Genomic DNA, 25,137 nt, shown 5'->3' with positions numbered 1-25,137 from the left:
TAATATCCAACCTAGACCTCCCCCACTGCAACTTGAGACCATTGCTCCTTGTTCTGTCATCTGCCACTACTGAAAACAGCCTAGCTCCATTCTCTTTGGAACTCCCCTTCAGGTAGTTGAAGGCTGCTATCAAATCCCCCTCACTCTTCTCTTCTGCAGACTTAAGAAGATCAGTTCCCTCAGCCTCTCCCCATGAAACATGTTCTCCAGTCCCCTAATCATTTTTGTTGCCCTCCATTGGACTCTCTCCAATTTGTCCACATCCTTTCTATAGTGGGGGGCCCAAAACTGGACGCAATACTCCAGATGTGACCTCACCAGTGCTGAATAGAGGGGAACAATCACTTCCCTCGATCTGTTGGCAATGCTCCTACTAATGCAGCCCAATATGCCATTAGCCTTCTTGGCAACAAGGGCACACTGTTGACTCATATCCAGCTTCTCGTCCACTGTAATCCCCAGGTCCTTTTCTGCAGAACTGCAGCTTAGATTGGGCTCTTCCAGTCCAACATTTCTATGATTCTGTTTCCTTATATCCCTATTCAGTGTGTGGCCCCAGGCCTTATTTACTGCATAACATCCAAAGCCTGAACAGAATACAAAATTTATAATCTCCTCTTGAGCATTTCTGTGGTGCTGTCACAATGGTGTCTTAGTGCTTCACCCATATGAACAAATTTATCTTCACAATATTCCAATTAGGTTAGCTGGTGTTGGTATCCCCATTTTATGGATTGGGAACTGAGGCCCAGAGATACAAGTACAAAATTGTCTCAAATGTATCCACTAATTTTGGGTACCCAACTTGAGACAGCTAGGGCCTGAGTTTTCAGAGTACCTTCATTGCTACCAGCTCCACCTTAAATATCTATTCACACACAATATTATGTGCAGTTATAATGGATCTCTCTGTCTTGAGTGTATCAAAAGGTACAAGTTCACTTTTTAGGTTGGGGAAATTTGGGGATAAAAGTGCTTCATACTCTAATGGAAATGTCAATCCATGCTGTACTTAACTTATCTCTGTTCTGCTGAAGCATCTGAGGAATATCATCAGCAAATACTAAGTTAAAGTAGTCACCATCCCTGCAACACAACTTTAACTCTGGCTTCTTTCAGTGACGCCCAAACCTGTCAACACCAGAGGTACTAGCACCCTACTTAAACAAATGCTACAGAACATTCTGGGAACACAGCACGTGAGCACTGCAGGACAAAGTCTACCATTTTATCTTTGCTAAGGCAACATTCATGTTTATGTAAGAGGTAGAAATTAGGAGCTACCTACACGTGGCCTACACTCAAACCCTGACCCTACTCCACACAAATCACCCCAGACTTGCTAATGTTACCACCTTTTCACCCTTGCTCTGAAGGTTCCTTCTGTGAAGCACAGTGCCTTCACTTACCCCTCACTAAGCTCCACAGACCACTGCTGGATACACTACCTCATTCTGACAATCCACATGACAAGATGGACAGGGACGGTGCCCCTAGCCTCTGTTTGCCAGAAGCTGGGAATGGGCGACAAGGGATGGATCACTTGGTGATTACCTGTTCTGTTCACTCCCTCTGGGGCACCTAGCGTTGGCCACTGTCGGAAGACAGGATACTGGGCCAGATGGACCTTTGGTCTGACCCAGTACGGCCATTTTTATGTTCTTAAGATGACCCCTCCCCACCCCCCGTGCCACTACTAACAAATCCTACAGAACTCAACACTGAAATGAGGCATACATGACCCTCGGAAGTACGCATGCACCTCTCATATCATCTCTCATATCACAGTAATAGTTATGCCAATCTACTCCAACTAATCACTCAACCATTCAATAAAACGAACACCTAACACAATGAAGGCATTTGAAGTGTATGCAGACAGATTCTGGAATTCAAAATCTATGAAAACACAAATATTGGCATATTCTCTCAGAATTTCCTCATGTCTACTTATTATGGCACCCCCTCTTACTGAGCCATCGCCAGCTCCTGGGAGCAGGGCTAAGGTTGAGTTGCAGAGGTGGCATGTACCTTAGCTCTATTTTCTGGTTTTCAAAAGTCCTAGGGTAGCAGAACTCAGTGTTCTGCATGAGGCACCCCCAGCCAACCTTAACTCCACGTTACCAAGTTTGAGGACGTTCAACCTCTTTGGAGGTTTGTTGGGTTTTTTTTAAATAATTTTTCAGCATCTCTATATACCCACAGCCCAATTCTCCTCCTTCTGGCTCCTTAAAACTGATTACCCCAGCCACGGAATGCACTGTCTGCACATTAGTCCCTTCACTGCCCCTGAAGCATCTCCTCATCTCCAGTCTCACAAGTTGTATAGCACAGCCCACCTCCCCACACAGTGCTAGCTGTTGGATTGGGACCCACAGGTTGAGGAGCTGGGGAAAGGATACAAGAAAGAGTGTAGGACCTATCTTGGAGTCAGTGAGAGCAGAGCTGAAGCCTTTCCAACATCTCCTACTGCACAACTCTGAAGCCCTCCTTTTCACCCCACTCTTCCCTGAACTGCATATTCCCTGCCACTGCTCAGACCACCACTACTCTCTAGTCTTTAAATAATCCTTCGTTATTTGAGATTCAGTTTATTGTCAATGTTTTTGTATTAAGACTTTTTTTTAAAATGGCTGCTTATTGCACAGCAAAAATATATGAGACACAGAAAGAGAAAGAACGTGAATCTTACGGTAGATAAGCCAAAACAAAATAACCTTTAGAAAATGCGTCTTCAGAACTTCTTGGATGAATATTTTTTTTTAAAAGAAAACAAATTTTGAATTACAATGATTTCAAAGTTGCAATCCACACAAAAATATGAGCTATTTAGTCTTTAATCATAGGGTGGTCATCAATTTTGTGCATTTTTCCTGCACAATCCAACTAGTTACCTAGTAACCACCTGCCAGGCCAAAGCTAAGGAAAATGGTTTATGCATCACGCTAATTACCCAAGCATATTGATCACACTAGTCCAGAGCTGTCCAGGATAAAAGAGTGTATCAACCAGCATATTACAGAAATTAACAACAGGAGCCAAAATACAGCTATTTCCATGAGAATAAAATCACAATAATTTATAAATCCTGCAAATTATTCCATTATTAAAACAAGCATCCCATTTAAGCAACTCTTATCAGAAAAATAGCATTATTGTAACTATTGTTTCATCCACTGCTGCAAAGAGGTTCAAACTGTATTATCATTTACCAGAAGCAGCAATTTGTTGGAAATTGCAGCACAGACCTCCATCTTATGGCTCCTTTTGTGTTATGCTAAAAGAGTTCAGGGGAAAAAAAGCACATACACCACAACATACATACACACACTAATTATTTGTGTCATAATAGTCTTCATTGCTAAGGTTTACTTTACCTACATTTATCGCACTAAATATAGCAGAAATACATTACATACAAAATGTCAATAGCTTAACAGGGACCAACCTGAATTAGAGTCTTCACAAATTTCAGTTTATTCACTGTTAAAACTCAAGGGTTTCAGAAAATATCAACATACTGCATTGTGTATTATTCACGACCCTTAGTATATATTCCCAGACAAAAACATTAAGATGGAGTTGCGTTTGAGAGTACACAGTCATCAATTTACAGTAAAACACATTACAGGAATGGTGCAATTATTCCAAAAATAAGCATAATAAACTCAAGGAATTCAGAGTTAAGGTTAAACTTAAAAAAAATCCAAACATGTTAAGCTACGGAAATGCAGAGTTAAGGCACCCAAACAACCTTAACTGCCCTGTACAGATACCACGGCAATAACCATATGACTCAAAATTATGGTATTTTAGAGTTTGCAATCCCAGGTTATACAAGGGTTTTTTTTCTTTCCCCTCATTTTAGCAGGTGTGAGGTAATCAAAAGATGCGTTCTATTAAAAATTCTATAAGGTAGTAATCTGTATTAGAGGTACTCCGACAACGAGGAATAAATTGTCCCTATTAGGAAAGCTTTTTTAAGACACAAATGTTGAAGCAACGATACATTTACTGGCTAAACACTGGGCCAGAAATTCTGGAAAAGAACACTTCTTTTAGGACACTGGGTTCAGGACAACTTCTTGCCAAGTTAAAGGGATACAGTCAACTTGAAATTTGGTTAGCTTAAAAAAAAAAATTACTTGGAAGAAGTTTCAGGTACTGCACCTGTCCCCAGGTTTCTCCTTACCAATTTTTGTGGTTTAATAATTACACTTTCCTTTGTTTTAAAATAGTTGTATTTTTCCTGCTGCTGCAAGAAAAGTCCACATAAACATGGAAACTGGTCTAAAGGAAGAAACAGCAAAACTGACTATACAAAGTAAAACTGAAAAAAGAGAAATATTTTATCTGTAATCTCTTTATAGTAAGCTCAAGCGACATAAAGGGGATTCCAGAAATTTATCCACCAGGATTCCACCAACAGAAATTTAGAGACTGGTCATTGTCTCCATGGCTGCCTTTTTTTTGTTGTTTTTTATTTTCCTTTAGTCCACTTGAATTAAAATGTAAAACGTTCAAGATCTTTGGGATCTAGTAGATTGACTGTTGGTCATTTCTTATCATTAAGACAGGTTTCAGAGTAACAGCCGTGTTAATCTGTATTCGCAAAAAGAAAAGGGGTACTTGTGGCACCTTAGAGACTAACCAATTTATTTGAGCATGAGCTTTCGGGAGCTACAGCTCACTTCATCGGATGCATACCGTGGAAGTCGGTATGCATCCGATGAAGTGAGCTGTAGCTCCCGAAAGCTCATGCTCAAATAAATTGGTTAGTCTCTAAGGTGCCACAAGTACCCCTTTTCTTATCATTAAGGCTCTGGAAGGAAGCATGGCTTTCAAAAATCTGCTCTGATTTAAACAGGCTCTTTTTCTACAGTGTGGGATTAGGGCCTGGATACTTCCAAGTGATGTTAAGTAGCATCTGGATACTCCTACTACATGCTTTTTCTACCAAAAAAAGGACTTGTAGAGACTATTTGTCCCCAGTGAGAAATACAAATATTTCATTCTGAGAATGCACCTTTACATGTAATTTCTAGTTGTCTTTCCCAATGCCCACCCCCTCATAAACTGTCAATGTACGATGCCTAGGGAGGAAACTGTTAAAAACAGAAATCCTTTGGGTGCCTGTGTGTTTTTGGAGAGGGAGGGTTATATTTTTTTGGTAATGAAAGAAAAGATAGTCCATTGTTTCAGCCTGAGTTCAATCCCTGACTCTGCCACAGACTGTGTGTGTGACTCTGGGCAAATCATTTTGCTTTAGTCCCCCATTTGTAAAGAGAGGATAATAGCACTGACATATCTCATGATAGCATTGTAAGGATAAATGCATTAAAAATTGTAAGGCACTCAGATACTACGCAGTGTGGGCATGAACGTACTTTAAGATATGTTTCTGTACATAGTTAAAATGCCAATTTCATAGAAATTTAGTTTTCTGATATTTGGCTATCCAAAGACGTTTGATAGAGTATAACTTTCATCTGTGCAGGCACTTTGTTCAGAATAAGAATCTACTGTAAAATGACTGTAAAAAATCCACATACAATAATAACGTCAGAGCTTCTAGGCTCTGGGCACCAAGGCTTCTGGGGCTTTGCTACCAAGAAATTCAGTGAGGATTCACGTTGTGTTGAATTCTGGGGGCAGGTGGCAGGAAATTCTCAGTGGACCGCTCTCCGCTTTGGAATTGGCTCTCACCTTTTAGATTCAGTGCAAGGCACCAATGTAACCTGACTTTTAGGATCAGAAGCTGGGAAGGCATTTATCATTTGTGGGGATGTACGGGTGTTAATGGTAAGTGTCTTGTGACTGATGGCAAATACTATTTCTTCTTAAATTTGGTTTGTTACAGTGTTGTTAAGTATTCAGATGCAACACTAATGGGCTTGATAGAGATTTCTAAATTCATGACTGTCCTGTGGAACAAGCTCAATAAGTGTAATAGTCCACAGAACCTGACACATGCAGAAGTTAATATTCCTTTTTAATTCAGTAGTGAAGTTGTTTTGAAATTTTCCAAGATACAGAAACTATTTGTAGCCAAGTTGGTCCTCAAGGTAAAATAAAGTGAACCAAGTAGAAAACACAACCTTTTATGGAAACAAGTTATGAGCTTTGTGATCAAAAAGGTCCCCTATTGGGTTTCTAGAGCATGAAAAACACAGTAAACAAGTCAACATAGCCATCTGATTTCCACAACCTGTATTTCTGTGCATTCTGTCAATGCCTAAAGGAGACAATTATGAGCCAAAAGCCTGTGAATACGTTATTTTTCATAACACAACTTTTTCAATCTCTAGGGTAGAGCATTATAAACCCACAGAAATTAAAATAACTAAACAAGAAAAATGTAATCTCAGTCAAAGAAAACACCCGGAGCCATTAAAGATACTTAAACCCCACCCCTAAAGTCACCACCTCAGGCAAAAGCATAAGTGATCAGATAGGCCTTGAGGCTTGCCTTGAAGGCCAATGAATTCTGGGTTTGTCTGATCAATGGGGAAAGTAAATTCCAGAGTCAAGTATCCCCAGAGAGAACATCCTGTCCAAGCCCTCCCATATAGACAGAGACTGTCAGTGAGCCTAACTAATCTCATCTGTCAATATAAAGCATGGGGAAAGAGGAACTCTCCTAGGCAGATAGTATTCAAAACAAGGGTTTTATAGATCAAAACCACCACCTTGAACTGTACACAGGACCAATGTGTTATGCTTCCTACAAGAGACCTTTCTAATTAGATGGGGGGCACACATTTGGCACTAGTTGAAAATTCTGTGTGAATTTAAAGAGTAGCTCCCCACAGAGGACACTGCAGTAATCCAATCTGCAGGTCACAAATGGGAGAAGGATGGTCTTGTTATATCTATCGTAGGTATCTATATTGTCCCTATCACCACAGTACCTGAATGCTTCACAATCTTTAATGTATTTATCCTCAAATTACCCCTGAGAGGCAGGGCAGTGCTGATAACCCCATTGCACAGATGAACTGAGGCAAAAAGAAACTAAGGCTATGTCTTCACTAGAAGCGCTGCACCTGCATTTGTCATGCATCAGCATAGACACTCACTATCATGACAGGTGGTGTTCTCCTGTCACTGTAGTTAATCCACCTCCCCAAGAGGCAGTAGCTAGGTCAATGGAAGAATGCTGTTTATACCAGGGACTAGGCCATCATAACTACATCCCTTAGAGGTGTGGATTTTTCACACCCCTGAGCAACGTAGCTGGATTGAGCTAACTTTTTAGTTACACCTGTCCCAAGAGACTTGCCCAAGGTCACACAGCAAGTCTGTGGCAGTGCAAGGAATTGAAATCTCAAGCTAGTATCCTAACAACTGGACTACCTTCCTACTCACTAAGACATGCGGTTGGAGATATAGATTCTCCAACAGGATAGTTGATTCTTATAGTGTGAAACTCAAAAACCTCAGTCTGTTTAGCTCACCAAAGAGTGAAAGGTGACTTGATCACAGTGTATAAATATTTTCACAGGCAGAAAATACAAGGTAATAAAAGGTTCTTTAATCTAGCAGAGAAAGATGTAATAAAAACCAATGGCTGGAAGCTGAAGTCAGACAAATTCAATCAATAAGGCCCTTAGAAAATTCACCAATTCCCTTGGCAGCTTGTTCCAATGGTTAATCACCTTTGCTGTTTTTTTTATCTCTTGGTGTCTTCAAAAGAATGCCTTTCTGGAAGATATGCTTCAGCCAAACAGAAGTTAGTTATACTTTAGTTAAACACAAGTTACTAGGCTCAATAGAAGGGTATCTGGGTGAAATTTAATGATCAGTGATATTAATGAGGTCAGACAAGATGGTCTCTTCTGGCCCTGAACTATGAAATATATTCCTGGCTCTGACCAAAATTTTCTGTGTAACTTCTGAAAGCCACTTCACCTCTCTGCTTCAGTTTCCCCATAAAATTTCCCTATAAAATGGAGATAATACCACCCAGTCATACGGATAATGCGAGGCTTACTTAATTAATATTTGCACGGTTTCTGAGAACTTTGGATGGAAGGTGCTACCAAAGTAGTACTAATATTTGAAGTCACAGATAACCATGGCAAAGTTAATGTAGCACTGGACAAACCAACTTAAAATAAAAAAAAGCAATATTAGCTACAGCTGTTACCTGGGAACCCATCAATAGCTGAGAACCCCTAAGGTTCTGAGCCATGTTAGCAAACAGATATGCCCTCAATTGAGGAAGATATCTATACTATCTCCTTTGTATCTTTTTCCTTATTCAACCAGCAACATCTCAGACTTATCTGGAACGAGTTTCAAAAATCTAGCTTTCATTCAAGTCCTAATCATGGCCAAGTACTAGGAAAACAAAGAGCCCACACTATATAAATCTAATGAAAAGGGACAAAATTGAGGGGGACATCAAAATATTAAAGGCACTGTAGCCTAGACCATCTCACTAAATCTCAGAGTAACTGCCTTAATATGTAAGGCCACAAATTTGTCACAACATTTTTAAATAATAAAAATCACAGCACAGTCACAGTAAATGTAGTAAAAGACATGGGTATGGGGGAAATAGTGTGTAAAATAATGGGAGTGCTATTTAAAGTACAAAGGACTTTGCAGGGGTTGTCAGGTCCTGTCACCCCACAACAGCAACTCCTACCGCACAAGACTGGGCCCAGTTCCCCACTCCAGGTGTTATGACCTGATGCATGGAGTTGCAGCGCTGCTGAGATTCAACCCAGCTCTCCTCCACTATGACAGAGGAGCGGACAGGTCAAATTTGAGCAAGTGGTGCTCAAAAGCCAGAAGAGATCATTGTGATCATCTAGTCTGAGCTCCAGTACAATACAGGCCATACAATTTCCCCAAAATAATTCCTAAAGCATATCTTTTAGAAAAACCATCTCATCTTGATTTAAAAATTGCCAGTGATAGAGAATCCACCACAATCCTTGGTATATTGTTCCAATGACTAATTACCCTCACTGTTAAAAATTTATGATGGAGGGGCAGTTGGGCCAAACCCAAAAAGCACTGCAACCTTGTTGTCCAGGTCACAACACCTGGAACATTGAGCCAGTCCCACAGAACAGGAGCCACCGCTGCAAGGTACAGTTATTAAAATCACTGACACAAAGAAAAGCCTCAGACAAACAGAAATATGAAGGTATCCATGACATTTTTTACCACTGTGACAACCATACAGCCCCTACTTATATACAACCACCTTCTCTGCAATTCCCATCTACCCTTGGAAGGATCTGCAGGCACACCACCACCTCCTCATGGTGAATGGCATCAAAGAGCTGACAGATTAAGAATCAGCACTGAGCCAATATCCATTGCCAAAAAATCAGATAATATATATTCCACACTTGTACAGAATCCACAACAAAATTGTGCAGCAGAACCTAAGCTGCTTTTTTTTAATTAAGTTTCTCACCTTTGTAACTACAAAGAAAACCTTCCAAATGTGACCCAAATATAACTAATGTAACGCAGACACTGCATCTAACGCAGAGTCCGGGAGCCCAGTAACAACATGGTTTAACTACAAGTTTTAAACATAATGTAAGGGGAGGCAGAGGATGTGTGTTTTAACATAACTGGGCCGCCTAATTTAGTTACAGTTTTCTTAGACGTTGCAAACAGCCTTAAATAACAGCTGTAAGAGAAGTATGAATGGACACATCCATCTAACTTGTGTGTTAACACTAATGGCTACCCATTTCATGACTGACCATTCTTGCCAAAATATTTACTGTTGGATGCAGCATTAGATATTGGGCTGGGCATCACTAGGGCAGATAATTGGTATTACTTGCATTATTATGTGATCAACAATTGCTCTAACATGAACTCCCCATGTCTTCCCAAGTGCCAAAAGCCCAAACTGTATGCTGTGAGTTGTAGTTTTGTTGGTCCTAGGATATAAGAGACACAAGATGGGTGAGGTAATATCTTTTATTGAACCAACTTCTGTTGGCTTGTCACTCTCACCAACAGAAGTTGGTCCAATAAAAGACATTACCTCACTTCCCTTGTCTCTCTAAAAGGCCAAACTGTTTTATATCCAGCTGTCAAAACCTCGAATTTTCCCTCAGCCTTCCCAATTTCTACATTTCAACTATACGTTGTCAGTACAATAATCTGCAGCAAAGACTGGGGTAACATTGAAACAACAAAATAAATAATATATGGGATAAAACGCTGAATGTGTTATTCATTTTCCTATCTAATCCAATAAAAACCTCCATTTCTGAATTTAAATGAAGCTTGCATCTGAATTTTCAGTTTGCCATGCCATTATGCCTCTGAAACCAGAAGGTACTGTTCACAGGCCAAGCATTACAGATGATACCAGAGCTGCCATGACACAACCATTTTAATAACCTTCCTTCCAAAACAAAGCTTAAAGACAGAGAGATAGACTAGTCTATCATTACAAAATAAATAATTTCTTGAGAAGAGGCCTAACAATTGCTCACGTAAGTAGAAGTCAAAGCCTGAAGTTAGCCCAACATCTCTAAAAAGTCAGTGAGAAAGAATGGCTGAAACTCACCAAGACAAGACACCATATTTGTTCCCATCCATCTATCCTGCCCACAACATAAATCCGATATCACAAAGGCAGCCAAACCAGGCTGAATCCAATCAACCTCATCCATGAAAAACATACTGTGAAAAACTCTTCAGCAAAAATCCTTTCACTCTGCTTCCAGATGAAAACAGTACAGATTCACCAGACTGTCCAGCACATGGCCGAGTTCTGCTGATCAGGACTTTGGATGTTGTAGTGGAGGAAAAACAAAACGTTCCCTGAGCCCATAGAGTTATATCTTCAGATTTAAAAATTATTTATGTTGAATTCAGTCAAACAGAGCAGAGCTTTTACCACTGGCACTTTACCTTCTTCCCTTTACATTTGATTTGTCATTCATCACCTGAATACTACAGTAACATGCATGGATGACATGACAGTGGAAGGCATTTAGGAGATCCATTTTCAACAACTACAGACAAAAGATGACTAGTTATGATGTCCTACAAAACCACCAAAATAGTGCCTCAATGCTTTACAGCAATCTGTCTCAAAGAGTTCAGAAATTTAAGCAAGTCTGTTAATCTCAGAGCAGATTAACAAAATGTGTGTTACTCCCTGAGAAGAACAAAGCTGATGGTAGGTACTTTTAAATATGTTTTCTCTATAATGCACTTGCTTTAAGAATAAATGTGCTTGCTTAGAGAAAGCTGTGGGGTAACTTGCAACTGCTGGCAATTATAAAGTTCATAGCCTTCACAGAGAAAGCAATGTGCAGATGCTGGCCTGTTTAAGCAGTCTGGCTTTCTGGTACATCACAATGTAGGTTGAGAACTGTGCAGCCTGGAAAAACCCCAGTCAGGAGGAAGTGTGGCAAGGCAATGGCTGGGAGACTTTAAATTGGTACCCTTGGTGGATGATGAGGGGGAAAATACAGGTGCAATGGTCCTGAAACTGACAATAACTATTTAAAGACCTCTTGAGAACAATGTCTATTTGAGTACAGGTATTGTAGTCATGTTAGAATAATGCTGGGAAACCGGCTCTGGCTCTAATACTGACCAATCCAGATCCAATATATTTGTTTTCATTCAAATAGTTAAATACCATAAGTTAACAGGTAAAATATTTCAAAGTGGTTTTTAATTTATCCTTCAGTTTTGTGACCTGAAACAACTTTTATGTGGTTACATGAATAGTTTGAGAGAAATTCTATTAATGTAAGACAAGCAAAGAACAAAGGTGTTGACATTTGAAATGAACTAGGAATACTATTAGAGAGACAAGGTGAATGAGGTAATAGACCTTATTGGACTATTTACATTTTTCTTCAAAGCAACAGAAAACCGCATAAAAACAACCTGACTCATTAAATGATACTATATCAAGTATTTCTACAAAATCATGGTTTGAATAGGAGTTAAATTTTTTTAAACTTTAGAATAATTTAATCAAATTTATTAGTTGTTGAGCTATAGAATAGTCTGAGATGTGAACAACAGAAATCTAAAAAAAGTAATTGTCACTACCACCCTTTCACACTCAATACTCCCTCGCCCTCAAAACCAAAAGGGGACAGAATCATCGTAAAAGGAGAAGCATGAAAATTATCTGTTTCCTAAGCCAATCATTTGCATTTTTCTCACTGCTACAGCAATTGATGTACTCTGCTCATGCTTTAAAGAATCGCTATAGTCTAAATACATTGGCCTGTTATTCATGGTTCCCTAGACTCTAGAGGACACTTCAAACATTGAGATGATAAAAATGTATTTGAAGGAGGGGTAAGCACAACAGTATGATATTTCTCCTACCTCAAGACAAAGATTAACTTGCTCCTTTCTGAAGTTTATTGGCTCTGGAGTGAAAGGAAACAAAGCTCATGCTGTCATCCAAAGCAGCAAGTGATTTCCCTCCAGCCAAGGGAAACCTGACAAAACTGACTACTATCCAGCAGCACACAAGTAAACATTGGTATGACTAATTCATCAGTGAACTACCACAGTTAAGAGACATAGGGTCTAAGGCAGTGGTCCCCAAAGAGCGGGGTGTACCTCTGTAGGGGGGGCGTGGAGGAACATTCAGGGAAGGGAGCACCACCCAGCCCAGCTCCGGACCCAGCTCCACTCCACCCCCAGCAGCCACAGCGTTGTCCTTATTCCCTCTAGGCCCAGCTCCTCACTGAGCCAACTGTGCAGTAATGGAGTGGGGGACAAAGACAGATTCCATTACTGGTAAGGGGGTGCAACAGGAAAAGTTTGGGCACCACTGGTCTAAGGAGAGACTTTATGAATTACCGAGAAAATGGGAAACACACAAAGCATTTGGGTTGGGAAAAAAGGAAATCAGGGCTTCTGCAGATATAATCAAGCCCAAAGGGCATGACTGGAAAACAAATGAAGATCATAATCTGGACTGAAGGAAAGAAGGTGATCTCAGAAACAAAAATATAAAAATTTCCCTTTAAAATCCTCATCAAATCCATCCACCTAGCGTTTTACAAAAGATCAAATGTCCACCCATTACTGTTGCATTTTAAAATTCATCAGAAGTGGCTGTTAATCTGAAGTATACACACATACCCACCTAAGGAAGGTATCTTGGCAATTTTTTGGCCATACTGAAATTTATCTGCACTTCCAGTCAGATTGAATGATTAAAACTATAATGAAATTAAATCTGAATTTAATTATACTTCCAATTGAGGTACTATTGACTCTTTAGCGGAAATGTTTCACTGAAGTGTTTTCAATTGCCTAAGAAATATTTTTAAATGCAGCGAAAGCAGTATTTTTTTTTTCTGGTACCTCTTCAGTGGTTATTAATATAATGGGACATGAAAACTTATTTTTAATTTCTTCTTGCAGCTTTGCCCTCAATTATTTCTTTAAAATCATCATCAAGAGTAGTTCATCCACTACAACCTTCAATCATCACTGAATTTGACAGGTAATTTAGCATCAGCTGAATAAAAAAGTAACAGTTGCATTAGATTCAGCTTCATTAAGGAAGAACAATGTATAGATATTTCACTTCATAATTTCTGTGTTGCACACATTATCATTTATGTTTTTCACTCTAAACAGTCCATTATGAATAACAAATTCACAACTAACCCTATGCACCATAAAGCTGTTTAGCTTCCAACGTGCTTGTTCCATAGTAGAAAAGGATGAAACAAATGTGTTCAAAATGTCTTTTATTTACCACATAGCAAACCCTTTCTATAAGCATAATCAAGTATTTTTAACCAACCAAAAAGGATGCAACATTTTTACAGACAGAAAAAAGGGCCCATCTTAACAAGAGTATGTAAAATAATAAACATGGAAATTTGAAATTTAAAATTATATGTATATACATACACACATGCACACACACACTCCACATCATTTCATCATTATGAAAAATCTAAAGTTAGAATTTTAAGCCATCAATTAAATCAACCAGCCAGAATATAACTGAGAATTCAAATATTTTTATTTACCTTGGAAAAAGTTTAGGAAGAACTACTAGGTAACTTGATTACTTCACTTTCATTTAAGACATATAAATAGCAGCTCTAATTTTCATAGTAGCTTAAAAAATTTTAACTGATTTAAGTCCTTTCTATAATTGTATGTATCTAGTAAGTACAAACATTAAGCATATCAGTTTTGTTTTATGTACTCAACTGTAAAGGTCAAGAGAAAACTAGTTAAAATTTAAAAGAGGTGCACTTCAGTAAAAAATAAAAAATAATTTTGATCTCATAGTACTAATTTCTATTTTTCTTTACATCATTCACCATCTCCACTCAGTTTGAGTTCTAATCAACAACCACTTTACAGTTAACAATTCATGAAATAATGTAGTTGATGCAATCAAGTCCAGCAAAATGTTTCCATCATCCACATTCCTTGAAAATGTTCTACTTTCCTCCATCACAATTTCTCAGTAAGAATAAACACACTACCTCATCTTAAATCATATTGTGATTAAAACATAAACGGAGTTTCTTTTTGGTTAACACAACATGCCTTTGTCTGGGAAGAAAAATTCACTCAACCTGCTCATTTTTCTACATTTGACAGTATTCAGCAACAACTGAATTCCTTTTAGATGAAATTCAATCTATGGAAATACAAGCTATAACCTGAAAGCTTGTCATCAAGCAGTGCAGAAAAAAAAATAACCAGTACAAACCCTTCTTCAATGAATATTTATTGTATTTCCATATTTCACCACTCCTCTGTTTACATAAAAGACTGAGGAAGCCAAGACTCCTCTCTGGTATTATTAGCCCACAATATAATGATGGTGGACTTAATTGCCCTGAAAACCATGATACCAATAAATGAAATCTTCAAGCAATCAATTTTTAAGAAGATAAAACCCTAGCTCCTTTTTTTTACATTGGTAAAATAGTATATGGATGGAAAATTAATGCAGCCTTATATTTCTCAACCTTGTGATCTCTGTTTTCAGACTACAGATGTTATGTGGTGACATCTTCAATCTCATCAAATCTGTGTCATTTTAAACCCTGAATTCCAATACAACACAAAACAGGCTAGGGAGACCACACAATTCATTTCTTCCCCACTATAAAATTATACAACAGTCCATTTTTATTTTCCACACTGTTTGCCCCCCACTCCTTTACATTTAGCACACATTCCTGCACTGTATGCTGCAAAACAGAAGCATCCTGTAATTTTAAAAACAGCCCTTTTGTATCAACCTACCTGGATTTCCAAGAGCCTACACAAACCTAGGTTTAAAACACAGCCTTTATAAAGAGGAGAAATAATAAATAACCTTAACCAAGACCCCAATGATTTAATTCCCTTTTTAGCACCAAAAGGAAAGGTGAAAGTTGGAATGAAACCCACATTACCTCCCCCACCTCCATGCTCTTGCCAGATCCTGTTTCCCTGAATGGTTGCCAAGTCTCCCTATGACTCCTTCCTACCACCTGCCAGCTCCACCATAACCCTTGCCAATTCCTCTCACCCCTGCCAGCTTTTCCGTTAGCACAGGGCTTCTCAAACTGGGGGTCGGGACCCCTCAGGGGGTCACGAGGTTATTACATGGGGGGTCACGAGCTGTCAGCCTCCACCCCAAGCCCCACTTTGCCTCCGGCATTTATAATGGTGTTAAATATATAAAAAAGTATTTTTAATTTATTAGGGGGGTTGCACTCAGAGGCTTGCTATGTGAAAGGGGTCACCAGTACAAAAGTTTGAGAACCACCACCTTAGCAGCTGCCCTTATGCTACCTCCCCATACCACCTTTGCCAGCTTTCCACATACAACTTGTTTTCCTGCCAAACTCCTGCATTTAATATATTTATTGTTTATATGGATAAAATGTAGCCTATCACAAGGGCTCAGGGCAATTATTCCAGCTCCCCATATACCACCTTTAGCTCTCTGTTACCTTTCTTTCTAACTCCCCACCATACTACCACCACCATCCCCCAAGCTCTCTCCTGCTGCCAACTCCCACAGGCCTGCACCTCCATTATTTGCCCAAAAAGAAAAGGAGTACTTGTGGCACCTTAGAGACTAACCAATTTATTTGAGCATAAGCTTTCGTGAGCTACTCACATTCCAGCCCTTCACATGTACTCCATGCCTTCCAGACCCTTCCTAATATACCTCCCTATTTCCCTCAAAACACTAAAAAAGGGTCCCTCCTACCAAACATGCATGTCAAACCCCTTCTGTTACCTCTCACATACCAGCTCTCTACTGTTTCCTTCATGCCTCCCCAGACCCACATGGCAGCTTCCTCCAGGCCAGCCCCACGGGGCCAGTTTCTTACACATACCAGTTTCCCCTTATGTCACCATGGCAGCCCTCTACCAACATGCTACCCCATGGCAGTCCATATGCTACATCCATGCCAGCTGCATGCCCTCTACATGAGCTCCCCTCACACCGTGCTAGCTAATCCCCATATGCCCCCATGCCAACTGACTGTCTGGCCAGCTCCTCCCTTGCCCCCTTCCTCTATGCAGGCTCACTCCATACCCCATGTCCCAAAACCAGTTCCCCCATAACCCCTGCCAGCTCCCCACACAACCCCTATGCCCCATATCAGCTCCCCATACATATACCTTATCAGCTTCACACGCACCCTGCCAGCTCCCCTCACATAAATCTTGACCCTATACCAGCTCTCTCGACATGCATCCTGCTCCATACCAGCTTCCCACACACAAACACACCCTGCCAGGTCTCCTCATAGTCCCCCCTGCCCTGTATGATCTCCCCCTACTTCCCTTCTGCCAGTTCCCCCCACATATCCCTGACCCCCTTCCCCATACCACCTCCCCCCAGATGTCCCCCTCTGCCATACCAGCTCCCCCCACATGCCCTCTGCACCCTTACCAACTCCACCCTACATACCCCTTAACCCCTTACTAACTCCCACCACACATACCCCCTGCCCCCGTACCAGCTCCCCTGCACATAGCAGTGCATATCAGATCCCCCGGAGATACCCCCACCCCTGTTCCAGCTGCCCCCCACACGCCCCCTGCCCCTTTAGCAACTCCCCTCACATGCCCCCCTGCGTCTGCACCAGCTCCCCCCAACATACCCCCTGCCCCTTTAGCAGCTCCCCTCCACATGCCCCTGCATCCGCACCAGCTCCCCCCAACATACCCCATGCACCTTTAGCAGCTCCCCCCACATGCCCCCTGCCCCCGTACCAGCTCCCCCCCACACGCCCCCCTACCCCTTTAGCAGCTCCCCCCCACATGCCCCCCTGCGTCCGCACCAGCTCCCCCCAACATACCCCCTGCCCCTTTAGCAGCTCCCCCCCACACGCCCCCTGCGTCCGTACCAGCTCTCCCCACCACATACCAGATCCCCCGGACATACCCCAGTTCCAGCTTCCCCCCCCCACATGCCCCCATACCAGCTCCCCCCCATACCCCTGCCCCCCCACATACCTCCTGCCCCCATACCAGCGCATATCAGATCCCCCCCACACACCGCCTGCCCAGTACCAGTTCCCCTCACACACACACACCCTGCCCCCCTACCAGCTCCTCCCCCACACACACACACACCCCGCCCCCCTAACCAGCTCCCCCACACACACACACACACCCCGCCCCCCTAACCAGCTCCCACACACACACACACACCCCGCCCCCCTAACCAGCTCCCACACACACACACCCCCTGCCCCCCTACCAGCTCCCCCACACACACACACACCCCGCCCCCCTAACCAGCTCCCACACACACACACCCCCTGCCCCCCAACCAGCTCCCCCACACACACACACCCCGCCCCCCTAACCAGCTCCCCCACACACACACACACACCCCGCCCCCCTAACCAGCTCCCACACACACACACACACACCCCGCCCCCCTAACCAGCTCCCCCACACACACACACACACCCCGCCCCCCTAACCAGCTCCCCCACACACACACACACACCCCGCCCCCCTAACCAGCTCCCACACACACACACACACACCCCCTGCCCCCCTACCAGCTCCCCCCCACACACACACACACCCCACCCCCCTAACCAGCTCACACACACACACACCCCGCCCCCCTAACCAGCTCCCCCACACACACACACACACCCTGCCCCCCAACCAGCTCCCCCACACACACACACCCTGCCCCCCAACCAGCTCCCCCTACCCACAGCCTCTGCCCCCTAACCAGCTCCCCCCTCACACACAGCCCCTGCCCCCTAACCAGCTCCCCCCTCACACACAGCCCCTGCCCCCCAACCAGCTCCCCCCCACATACCCCCTGCCCCCCAACCAGCTCCCCCCCACATACCCCCTGCCCCCCAACCAGCTCCCCCCCACATACCCCCTGCCCCCCAACCAGCTCCCCACACACACACACACCCCCTGCCCCCTACCAGCTCCCCCCCCACACCCCACCCGCTCCCCAGCCCAGCGGTGCCCGGCCCACCCCGGGATGCGGTGGCCCCGGGCGCCCGCTCGCGGCCCCTGGGCGGGGGGGGTCTCCTCACCGCTCACCTGCAGGCGAACGAGACGGTGGCTGGTCTCCCCGGCGGCGGCGGCGGCGTCCCCGCTCCCGGTGTCCGTGGCGGTGGCTGCGCGGCTTCCCCCTCCTCCGCCTCGGCTCCTGTCTCTTCCCACAGCAGCCAGCGAGTGGGGGAGGGGACAGGCCGAGGGGAGGGGGGGAAGAGTACCACCAGCGGGACCGTTAGAGACCAGCCGCGAACTACAGCTCCCGGCAGGCCACGCTCCGGGCACGGCGAGGCCACCAGGCGGCATCGGTCGCGAGGCATGCTGGGAGTTGTAGTCTTCCCCTCACATATGTAATTTTCCCCAGGACCAAAACGGGGGCAGTGCATGCTGGGACTTGTAGTTTGAGGGCATTAGCCCAGTGGGAGCTGTAGTACTTCAGTGGGCGCGCCAGTCTTCCCGGGGACAAGGGAGGAGCAGGCGGGAGCGTTGCATGCCGGGAGTTGTAGTTCAGGGGAGGGACTTGGTGTTGAGCACGCTGGGAATTGTAGTCTTCCGCTGACCGCGACAGTCGGGCGCCCGAGCGATCGGCGATCGCGGCCTGCTGGGGCATGTAGTCAACCCGCACGGGGCGCGGAACGCGGAGAGCTGGGCGGACAGGGATCCCGGCGGAGTGAGGCACGCCGGGACCGGTAGCCATGGCGCACGGCCTCGTCTGGGTGCATGGCATGCTGGGACCTGTAGTCACAGACAGGCTAGCTCTGGGAGGCTGCGGAAGCACGGCATGCTGGGATCTGTAGTCATGGAGTATGGCGTGCTGGGACTTGTAGTCAATAGACCTGGTGCTGCAGCCCCCCTCCCCCCTCCCCCCCCCCCCCCCCGGGGGACCGTCGGACACCTATAGGGTGACCGGATGTCCGGATTTTATAGGGACAGTCCCGATATTCAGGGATTTTTCTTACATCGATGGCTATTACCCACCACCCCCGTCCTGATTTTTCACCCTTGATACCTGGTCACCCTAGACCCCTGTGAGCCTAGTTTGGGAGGGGAATGGGGGAGCGTGCCCCCCACCCCCAGCTGGCCTCTGTCAGGCAGGGAATTCGCCCCCCTCCCTCCCCCCGCATGGCCCCCTTTGCCTGGCTAGAGCTGCCCCCCCCACATGTAGAAGTCCAACTACACCTATCCTGGAGCATCAGCAGCCCTAAGGGGCAGTCACCCCAGCAGGCAATGCAGCCTGGAGCACCAGCAGCCCCAGCAATCAGGGGGGCCAGGAGCCAGAGGCCTGACAGCCCCCAAAACTACCTGTCAGCTGGAACATCCCCTGGCTCATACAGGGAGCACTGTCCTTCTCTTTCAAAGCGCTCCTTAAAATGCCTTCCTAGCCATGATCTTGCATAATTCTTTCTGTCTCATCTGTAATTAACTAGCCTGGTGCTGTGGGTCACCCTGGCAGAGTATCTGGGAGTTGGTGTTTTGTAGCTAGATTATACACACATCAACATTAGAATTTCTGACATTTTGACAACAGACAGAAACCTAATGCCAAATTATACATCGAGGAAAATTGCTTGTCGTTAAAAAATCAATATCAACAGTTACCTGTGAGTATAAGGGAATGCTCTGCATGGTAACTATTGGTAAAATTATGACTTTTTAATGTTTGCTATTGTATTTCTTGTTCTGGAGGATAAACAGAAGCTACAGTCATGTGGTGGGTGTGTGACAGAGAAGAAGTAGGGCTTGGCAAGCTTGCATTTCTAGCACACGGGGAAGATGGCCATGTAACAACCATTAGGGCTCTTCTGAGCTTGAGTACTTCACCCCCACCATCACACTTGTTTTTAATTTAAGGGGAAGGAGGGAATTAGTTTAAGGAAATAAATTAAAAGAAATTAAACAAAGAAAATTTGTATCAGTAAAATATAACCTGCTTTGACATACTGGAAAGTACCAGTCACGTTGTTGTAACGGAGGACTGCAGCAGACCGCTGAATGACCATTCATAACGGGGAGAACGCAGGAAAAAGAGAGAGGATGTATAGTATTTGCACCATCAAAATAGGCCTTGCTAGGGAAATTGAGAAATCTTGGACTGGAATCTAAACTTCTTGTGGTATGAACCACGTTTTCTTCTGTGTTCGATACAAGACCGAGCATTTTCAGCACTCAGCAAATACTGAGCAAAAATGTAACCAGTCCGGGCCCGATTTTGACTTGACAGTGGTCAACCTGCTGCACACCAGAGAGACATGGAACTTCACAGAGCTTCACTGGAACTCTTCTCCAGAAGCACAGGTCCCTACCACTTCTTCTAAAAGAGAGTCTTCCATAGCAGTTAGCCTTACAGAGCCTACTACACACAATTGATCAGTTCTGATTCTATCCTGTACAGGTACATACTATATACATACCAGCCAATTCCTAATAACAACAACAATAGAGCACAGCTAATTGATTTTGTGTCATCGTGCAGCATTAAAACACCATCACACTGCGACAAAAACACTGTCACGTCACAACACCACTTTTAGTGGTGCAAGACTCACCCCAGTTAATTCAGAATAGAAATACTGGAACAGGTGCCAACCTTACATCACTTAAGAAGAATACTCTTGCTGACATTTATTTTCCCCTTTCAGGTACATCACCAAGTCCAATATAAACAGGTCTGGTCTGACTGCTGTGGATTGCAATTATTGTGCCTGATTCACTTTTGAATCACTTCAATTTTACACCAGTATGTCTCACAACATTTGGGGTTTTTCTTAACACTCCAGCTCCAAGTGTCAGGTTATTATATATGTTGGGAAAATAACACAGCAGGGCACAGATTATCCAACAAGTTCTTGGAATGTATTGGAGACAAATTTTTATTTCAAAAGACAGAGAAAGCTACTAGGGGAGAGGCTGTTCTAGATTTGATTTTGTAAAATAGGGAGGAACTGGCTGAGAATTTGAAAGTGGAAGGCAGCTTGCCTGAAAGTGATCATGAAATAACAGAGTTCATGATTCTAAGGAATGGTAGGAGGGAGAACAGCAAAATAAAGAAAATGGATTTCAGGAAGGCAGGCAGATTATCCCTCATGGTAGCACAGTAATGCTTGGAAACGTAAACTCAAAAAGCTGAAAGAACATTAGGAAAATGAACAGGACCAAAAACATTCATTTTTAAGATTTAATTATTTTATCCAATTTCATGATTTTTGGGAGCCTGACTATGATTTTTGAATGCTTGGGGTTGACAACATGGATTTTGCTGTATAGGATAGCTATCTAGTAAGTAAGATAAGGAATAATTTTACCCACTAGTGCCTCTTTCAGATGGAAATTTGGAGAGACCATTTCATAATTTAAATTCATAATCTCTCTTTCACTTACTTTACTGCTCTAACGTTCCACACATTATTATGCCCAATAGGCTGTTCACTGGGCATAGAATAAAAGGGCGATGCAAATATCCACTGGCAGAGAGAACATGTGTATAGTAAACTGTTTGCTTTGATAAAGCACTTTGTGTGTATCTAGGCTGAAGTCTAGAATAATGAAAGGTTTCAGAGTAGCAGCCGTGTTAGTCTGTATCTGCAAAAAGAAAAGGAGGACTTGTGGCACCTCAGAGACTAACAAATTTATTTGAGCATAAGCTTTCATCCGATGAAGTGCGCTGTAGCTCACGAAAGCTTATGCTCAAATAAATTTGTTAGTCTCTAAGGTGCCACAAGTCCTCCTTTTCTTTTTAGAATAATGAAGTTATCTCTGCATATTCAGATTTCTTCAGTGACCCTATAAGATGGATTTCTGACCACACGGGGAAGGTAAAAGAATACCCCGTTGTCAGAAAAGGGATAACTGCCTCAATGCAGCAACTTCATTAGAAGACAAGCACTGCATCCTCTTCTTCTGCGTTCCATACAGACCTGAGTGAGAGAGAGCTCAGAGAATAAACTGCCAAGGACAGGAGAAACCTGGGGGGAGAAATTAATTATGCTGGCCAAAATCTGCCTTCATAGAATCATAGAATATCAGGGTTGGAAGGGACCTCAGGAGGTTTCATAGATTCATAGATATTTAGGCCAGAAGGGACCATTATGATCATCTAGTCTGACCTCCTGCACAATGCAGGCCACAGAATTTCACCCACCACTCCTAAAAAAGACCTCACACCTATATCTGTGCTATTGAAGTCCTCAAATTGTAGTTTGAAGACCTCAAGGAGCAGAGAATCCTCCAGCAAGTGACCCGTGCCCCATGCTACAGAGGAAGGCGAAAAACCTCCAGGGCCTTCCAATCTGCCCTGGAGGAAAATTCCTTCCCGACCCCAAATATGGCGATCAGCTAAACCCTGAGCATATGGGCAAGATTCATCAGCCAGATACTACAGAAAATTCTTTCCCGGTAACTTGGATCTTACCCCATCTAAAAACCCATCACAGGCCATTGGGCCTATTTACCATGAATATTTAATTACCAAAACCATGTTATCCCATCATACCATCTCCTCCATAAACTTATCGAGTTTAATCTTAAAGCAAGATAGATCTTTTGCCCCCACTACTTCCCTTGGAAGGCTATTCCAAAACTTCACTCCTCTGATGGTTAGAAACCTTCGTCTAATTTCTAATCTAAATTTCCTAGTGGCCAGTTTATATCCATTTGTTCTTGTGTCCACATTGGTACTGAGTTTAAATAATTCCTCTCCCTCTCTGGTATTTATCCCTCTGATATATTTATAGAGAGCAATCATATCTCCCCTCAACCTTCTTTTAGTTAGGCTAAACAAGCCAAGCTCCCTGAGTCTCCTTTCATAAGACAAGTTTTCCATTCCTCGGATCATCCTAGTAGCCCTTCTCTGTACCTGTTCCAGTTTGAATCCATCCTTCTTAAACATGGGAGACCAGAACTGCACACAGTATTCCAGGTGAGGTCTCACCAGTGCCTTATATAACGGTACTAAAACCTCCTTATCCCTACTGGAAATACCTCTCCTGATGCATCCCAAGACGACATTAGCTTTTTTCACAGCCATATCACATTGGCAGCTCATAGTCATCCTATGATCAACCAATACTCCAAGGTCCTTTTCCTCCTCCGTTACTTCTAGTTGATGCGTCCCTAGCTTATAACTAAAATTCTTGTTATTAATCCCTAAATGCATGACCTTACACTTCTCACTATTAAATTTCATCCTATTCCTATTACTCCAGTTTACAAGGTCATCCAGATCCTCCTGTAGGGTATCCCTGTCCTTCTCTAAATTAGCAATACCTCCCAGCTTTGTATCATCTGCAAACTTTATTAGCACACTCCTACTTTTTGTGCCCAAAAAAGGGAGGTCATCTAATCCAACCCCCTGCTCAAAGCAGGACCAATCCCCAATTAAATCATCCTAGCCAGGGCTTTGTCAAGCCTGACCTTAAAAACTTCTAAGGAAGGAGATTCTACCACCTCCCTAGGTAACGCATTCCAGTGTTTCACCACCCTCCTGGTGAAAAAGTTTTTCCTAATATCCAACCTAAACCTCCCCCACTGCAACTTGAGACCATTACTCCTTGTCCTGTCATCTTCTACCACTGAGAATAGTCTAGATCTGTCCTCTTTGGAACCACCTCTCAGGTAGTTGAAAGCAGCTATCAAATCCCCCCTTATTCTTCTCTTCTGCAGACTAAACAATCCCAGTTTCCTCAGCCTCTCCTCATAAGTCATGTGTTCCAGACCCCTAATCATTTTTGTTGCCCTTCGCTGGACTCTCTCCAATTTTTCCACATCCTTCTTGTAGTGTGGGGCCCAAAACTGGACACAGTACTCCAGATGAGGCCTCACCAATGTTGAATAGAGGGAAACAATCACATCCCTCCATCTGCTGGCTATGCCCCTACTTATACATCCCAAAATGCCATTGGCCTTCTTGGCAACAAGGGCACATTGTTGACTCATATCCAGCTTCTCGTCCACTGTCACCCCTAGGTCCTTTTCCGCAGAACTCCTGCCTAGCCATTCAGTCCCTAGTCTGTAGCAGTGCATTGGATTCTTCCACCCTAAGTGCAGGACCCTGCACTTATCCTTGTTGAACCTCATCAGATTTCTTTTGGCCCAATCCTCCAATTTGTCTAGGTCCCTCTGTATCCTATCCCTACCTGCCACCGTATCTACCACTCCTCCTAGTTTAGTATCATCCGCAAATTTGCTGAGAGTGCAATCCACACCATCCTCCAGATCATTTATGAAGATATTGAACAAAACCGGCCCCAGGACCGACCCTTGGGGCACTCCACTTGATACCGGCTGCCATCCAGACATGGAGCCATTGATCACTATCCGTTGAGCCCGACAATCTAGCTAACTTTCTACCCACCTTATAGTGCATTCATCCAGCCCATACTTCTTTAACTTGCTGACAAGAATACTGTAGGAGACTGTGTCAAAAGCTTTGCTCAAGTCAAGAAACAATACATCCACTGCTTTCCCTTCATCCACAGAACTAGTAATCTCATCATAGAAGGCGATTAGATTAGTCAGACATGACCTTCCCTTGGTGAATCCATGCTGACTGTTCCTGATCACTTTCCTCTCGTGTAAGTGCTTCAGGATTGATTCCTTGAGGACCTGCTCCATGATTTTTCCAGGGACTGAGGTGAGGCT

The 25,137-nt window shown here is 43.5% G+C and overlaps 1 protein-coding gene across 4 annotated transcripts in view; it reads right to left on the bottom strand.

The window, feature by feature from the left end:
* The window catches only part of FAM168A (family with sequence similarity 168 member A), a 359,670-nt gene extending 340,911 nt beyond the window's left edge, over positions 1 to 18,759 (bottom strand). For 3 of the 4 annotated variants that reach the window (XM_073334676.1, XM_073334694.1, XM_073334704.1), the window contains exon 1: positions 18,547 to 18,759. The gene's annotated coding sequence lies outside the window, so the exon portion shown is untranslated. Of the gene's footprint in view, positions 1 to 18,539 lie in introns of all 4 variants that reach the window. The other variant, XM_073334685.1, reaches the window with a different exon arrangement.
* Positions 18,760 to 25,137: the final 6,378 nt, after the last annotated feature.

The sequence above is a fragment of the Lepidochelys kempii genome, chromosome 1 (genome assembly GCF_965140285.1).
Source record: "Lepidochelys kempii isolate rLepKem1 chromosome 1, rLepKem1.hap1, whole genome shotgun sequence".
NCBI classification, from domain to species: domain Eukaryota; kingdom Metazoa; phylum Chordata; order Testudines; family Cheloniidae; genus Lepidochelys; species Lepidochelys kempii.
This window is presented reverse-complemented; position numbering and strand designations above follow the sequence as displayed.